Here is a 6,315-nt window from a genome sequence, read left to right on the forward strand (position 1 = left end):
TTACACTACACTTACTTCAAAGGATTTGAGCTCTCTTAGAGTTTAAAATATATTACAACCCTCATAACCTTTATTTGCAGGATGGAAGCTAATACATAATGATAAACATTTGAGGACATTATTTTATGACTATTTAACTACAAAAGGCTGTGAGGTATTTTTGCAAAGAATGCATGTTTTATGTTATTTTGTTATAATCTTTCAGCTTATGTCCCTCAGAAGTAAATATGTTTATTTGAGTTGCAGTGGCCAGATATTTTCAACATAAAAAAGAGGTGACATGTTCATTAGAGTTTTGAAGTCATTGTGGCAAAAATTGTTGTGTTTGTGCATTTTCATCTCAATGTATTTCTACACTGTACATGTCGAAGTTGAAAGCAGATGGCACCTTTTATTTCAAACTCAAGGTTTCCTAATAGGCATTTGCAAAACATCAGACTTAGCATGCTTATTGTAATAATGTTTAACCACTCAGGATCGATAGTCAACACTCATTGGTATTCAGAAAGAGGGAAGAATTAATGTTCTAGGAGAATAGACTACACTATTAGGAAGTCTGGAAGCTTCTGATAAGATCTCTTGAACTTTCCTTCAGATACTGCTAAGCCATTTTAAATGAATAAAAAATAAAAACTGGATTGCCCAATTTATAATACTTAATCACTGAGTCATACCAAACAGACCTGATGAAAATAGTTTTTAATTACAACAGTCACCATTGACTTTCTTTAAACTGTGGTACATTATTGTGTCCCCTGGGGTGGATACACCTAGAAATAATCCTTGCTAGAAGCCCTATGGTTTATAGTATGACTTCTCCCTAGATTGCTATTCGAGGCCCTCCATCCCAGGATTAGCTCTCATCCCAGTCAACCAATAAGTACAAAGCCCCTGCACCCTGTTATGTCCCCGAGGTGGGCCCTGATCCCAGATATCTAAAACTCACCTCTTGGAGCCAAGATAAATTACCTAGATATTCTTAAAATGAATGTTTCTCTGGTAGAACCTATATGCTCTTTAAGAACTAAGCTACATGCCTTTATCTCTTTTCCTTGTGTTATTTCTTTTCTTTTTTAATTTGTTATACAGCAAGTGTGTGTACCAGAGAGATAAAGAGACAGAGACATACATATATATAGAGAGAAAGTGAGAAAGCACCCACCAGGGGAGATGCCCAAGTCTGTTCTCCATTCTCCTCTTGGGATTTTGGGTATGCACTCACACACACCAGCGTGTTTTTTCAAGCTACCAGGTCCAGGACTTGAACCATACAATTGACCATATGGTATCTAGCTGCCTTAACCACCACATCACTGGCTGGCCCTCACTCATTTTATTTCAAAGGTACTTAATGAAAAAAAGGCAATGCTTGGTAATTGTATGTCCTTTTTTTATTAAAAAAATATATAATTTTTTCAAGATTTTTCTGGTGCTATTAAGCAAATCCTAAAACCTAGTTTTAATTGACAGCATACTTCATTCTTGGGTTGCGCCTTAATTAAACTATTCTCCTGTTATTACCTATTTAGCTTGTTCCCAAAGTTTTTATATTCTTTTTTTTAAGAGTATTAAAATTGTAAATAGTTTTAAATGGGTTTATTTTCTATTATATATTATACATGGAAAACTTAACGAAAAAACTTAATTCCAATGATTTCAAAATGCACTCCCTGGATTGAATAAATTACCTTCATAATTATACCTAATCAGTATCTAGAAATGTATGTAGACACTAAGTCAGCTAACAAATAAGTAAAATAACAATGTAAACTATAAAACTCAGGGATGGGGACCACACAGAATCAGTTGTCAATGTGCAACTCTGTTTTTTTTTTTTTTTTTTTTTTTTGATAACATGATTCACATTGCTTCAATCACAGGTAAATCTACTGAGAGAGACTGCTGATGCTAACAACTTAAAGCTATCACCTTTGTTATTTTACAAGAAAACTCAGTTTAATACAAAGAAATTAAAGATTTCAGGACCCTTGATCAGAAGTTTTGATGCTTGCTGTACTACTTTGATGAAGACAAATGTTCAAGTGAGGCTAAGAAAGAAGAGTTTCCTTTACCCACTGAAGAGATGATCTAAAATATGTGTGAATTAGGCACTACAAACTATGTAGGCACCAAGGTGTTACCAATAAAGGACTCCTTATCACAGAACTGACATTTTCAAAGCCTTAGACAGAGTTACGAAAAAACAAAGCATTTAGAGTAACAGGAATACAAGCATAACTTGTTTTTTGCTTTCTATGAATAATTGTTTTGGGGATGCTAAAAATAGGTACTAACTGTGGTTCCTCCGTGGTGGGAGGAGCTGTAGGCGTACAGGGGATGATTTATTGATTTATTCTCTCAAAGTACTCTTTAGAAGCAGTTGGATTTAGTTTGACTGTGGGAGAATCTGGTGTCCACTTTCTTGGGCAGAATTCATGATCTTCCATGAACTGGAATGCCTTCACCAAGTGGAGGGTCTCTTCCACACTTCGGCCCACTGGAAGATCATTGACACTCAGGTACTTGATGACTCCATTGGGGTCAGTTATGAAGAGACAGCTTGGCCGAAGAACAAGAGCTTCTAACAGCACTTCGTAGTCTCAAGAAATTTGTTTAATTAAATCTGACAAGAGTGCAATGTTCATGTGGCCCAAACCACCATTCTTCCTTGGTGTATTTGTCTAGACAAGATGGCTAAAGTGGGCATCCACTGAAACGGCAACAACTTTCCAGTTCATGTCATGAAATTCATTCTCTTTGTCACTAAAAGCAATAATTTCTGTAGAACACACAAAGGTAAAATCCAAAGGATAGAAGAAAAGCACCAAATACTTCCCCTTAAAGTCATCAAAACTTAGGTCTTTGAACTCTCCTTTGACAGCAGCTGTACCCTTAAAATACAGCTCATGCTGGGTGACAGCAGGAACCTGCTATGAGGAACCAGTGTTAAGGGTAAATTTTGCGTGTCCAGAACCAGATCACAAAGGTTTATCAAGCAAGTTCTTTCAGAAGCAGTAGGCTCAAGGGCTGCAGGGGCAGAAATGCTCCGAAGAAATGCCTCACATGTGGGTCAACCGAGGCCCGGAGCAACCTTCCCACAAGCGCAGCTATCTTTAGTGTGTGCGTGTGGGAGCATGGGGGTAGGTGCAGATGCATTTCCCGAAATTTTTACTGTGTTAATGAACCCATCTTTTTACTTATTTTAAATTTTTATTTATATATTTTTTCATGAAAGAGGGTACACATGTGTGTGAGCATACGGGAAAGAGGCAGGCAATCTCAACAGTGTCTCATCACACCATGATCTCCTGTCCCCTCATCTTGCAACTTAGTCAGGATATTGGCCAATGCACTCATGTGTTTAAGTGAACTGGGGATCTGAACCTGTAGTCACATGTGGCTTTCAGCACTGTGGAGCAAAACACTGCACCACTGTGGCTGGGCCAGCGGCATCATCTCTTGTATATAAAATCCTTGCTCTGTATAGCATGCTGTCATTTACATTTTTGTACTTATCTTTTCACTCAAAGATTTCAAATTTTTAGAAATATTTTTTCAGAAAGATGATCACTGGTATAAAGGAATGAGCTTTTCCTGAGCTCTTTGACACATGCTGGGCTGGTAATTTCTCAGAAACGTGAACTCCTACCAGGAGCATTGCCTTTCTTACTATGCCCTTGCCAGTAATGAGAGTTACCTTGTAGAAATTGTTGTCAATTTCATAAATGAAAAATTTGACTTCATATTAATATAAACAGAGCAATGATTTACATTTCAAAAGTGATAAGTTACACACATTTAAAGAGATTTGGTACCTTTTTTCCTATACACTGAAATCAGGAGGTCACTTCTGAGTTGCTGACCTTTATGTGGTCTTCATGTCCCATTAAATACTCTGATATTTAAAGCCTCAGGTCACTTTCAGTCTTAATTGTATTTTATTATTCTCCATTGTTGCAAAATGTTTCACTCAATTTAATCATAAGGGTCTCTCTTCACCTTTCTTCATTGGTTCATTTCCAGTTATAACAATGACAGATTTCCCAAGATGTTATATTAATTTTATTATCATCACAATGATTACTTCACTCAGAATGAAAGTAAGAGTAAGAATGAGGTTTTATACATAAAGGAGAAAGAGTTTCTGCTGTTCACCGAGGAAATATGCCTTCATTTTACCACTCTAAGCAAGCCATGGTTGGGAAAAGGCTAAAGGTCAGAGATTCTCCTATTTAGCAACAATTGTTTGCATTCCACATCATATTAGAGAATAAATAACAGGTATTAAAACATCAAATTTCTTTTAACATTTGCTGAGGAATTTTCCGCTGCACTATTTTAAGTTAGACTAAAGACAGGTCACCCATTGCTCATTTCTTCATCACTGCATATATTCAGGAAGAGAGAAAGGTGTTCTTAGTGTTGGGTTTTCTCTTTTACTCCTCAGTGAGACCCCAACTTCCAAGAGGGGTACTCAGCATTATGTTTTTCCTCTACTGGTCAAGTTCTGAAAAACTGCTTCATATTAAAATGTTTCCACTGTGGTTATTTGTGTTTCCAAATACTATGAACACTTCTCAGGTATCTAAGAGTCAACACATCCTTCAGTAAATATTTACCTATAGACGACTTGACTTCTAAGTGCTATCAAACATATTAGCAAACATATGAATAATGGATTCATAATTGTTAAAGTTATTCACAGAAGAAGTTTCTATTCCTACTATAAGGAGCATTTCTACTCCTTTGAAGTAGTACATGACTCCACTTGTAGACATAGCTATCATATAATGCCAAGTAAGTGCCAAACACTATATGTATTAATTTCAATCCTCACAACGATTTTTATTTTACAAATGGGGCAACTAAAGCCAAGAGAACTCAAACCATTGGGTTGTCAGACAAGTCAGGATGCAATTTTTGCATGGATAAACATAGAAAAATACATCATGACTTTTCTGACAACCCAATAAATAACTTTAGTTATCAGGTAGTATTGGAGCAGAGATTTAAACCATTGTCTGACAGACTCCAAAGGCCTGTACTTAAACATTTACATTTTCCAGGGGCCAGCCACAAAGGGGCAAGAGTGATGCAGTGCTCCACAGTGCTGAGGCCACGTGGCATGGTTCCAGGTTTGTGCCCCAAGGTTTCCTTGTGTGTGCCAAGAATGTACACATGCTCATGATCTAGACTAGCGAGAATGGAGGCGGACTATGGTGTGAAGATCCACTGAGAGTGTCTCTCTCTGAAGAAATAAATGAATAAATTTAAAAAAATACCCTCTCCCCTACAACCCCTGTCTCTCTTTCTGGTGATTGCACATGCCCTATAGCAACTTAAATAATAATAATAATAAATAAAATAAGGCAAATAATGCTTTAATAAAATGCCCTCTCCCAGTGTGCAACCTGGGTATCTGGCAATTGCTTCCATCTTACACACTCTTCTGCCTGTGACTTTGCCACTTGAGAGATTGACTGTTTCCTCTCCCCTTCTTTCTGGGCAGTCCCTATGACTGTTTTGATGAATAATGTGTGGCAAAAGTCACATGGTGTGATCTCTAATAATGATCCCAAAGAAATTCCAGCTTCTCCGTTGGCTTCTTGATACACTCCTGGAACCCTGCAGTTATGATGTGAGAAGTCCTACATGGAGAATTACAAACACCCCCTACCCCTACCCCAGCCAGCTGCTTCAGCTAAACTCCCAGAAGGAGGCCAGTCCCCAGGACCAACCACTTAATTTGTAAAACCCTATGCAAAATAAAAATGCGGACAGGATCAGGGGAAGTCAGTCTGCTTTGAGACCAACACCCCAATGCTGGTAAACAGGTGACTCCCGTGGGATTTCAGTTGCTGTGCCTGACATGCCCAAAACCTGGTCTGGCAATGGTTACGAGTTGTCTGTTAAATTTGCCATGATGCTGTCAGCCCATGTGGGACCAAGGGTCCCTTGTCCTGCTCTCAGATGCTGAATGCCCTAAGGTGCCATGACCCCTGACTGTGATCTTCCCTCATCTGATCACTAGTCCAGTTAAGGGCAGAGTGCAGCAGAGACTATCGGACAGATGTGGGAAGGAGAGACAGGGTGGGCCTAAGGCATCAGGGAGCAGAATCAGGTAGCCATAATACTGTCTGGGACAGTGGGAGGTGGGGAGAGGTTGGACTGAGTATGGGATGAGAATTTGAGTCACCGGTGTATGCTTCATTGTCATTTCATTCTTCACTTAATAAATACAAATTCAAAGATGAAATTGTGACAGATTTTGGGATGGAAGCCACAGGGTATTAAATTACAAGTGTGGGACCCTTC

At 38.4% G+C, this 6,315-nt stretch overlaps 1 pseudogene; it reads right to left on the minus strand.

Moving 5' to 3' along the window:
* Positions 1-2,342: 2,342 nt before the first annotated feature.
* Positions 2,343-3,156, minus strand: LOC102471609 (thioredoxin-dependent peroxide reductase, mitochondrial pseudogene; annotated as a pseudogene).
* Positions 3,157-6,315: the final 3,159 nt, after the last annotated feature.

The sequence above is a fragment of the Tupaia chinensis genome, unplaced genomic scaffold (assembly GCF_000334495.1).
Source record: "Tupaia chinensis unplaced genomic scaffold, TupChi_1.0 Scaffold000597_1, whole genome shotgun sequence".
NCBI lineage: Eukaryota > Metazoa > Chordata > Mammalia > Scandentia > Tupaiidae > Tupaia > Tupaia belangeri.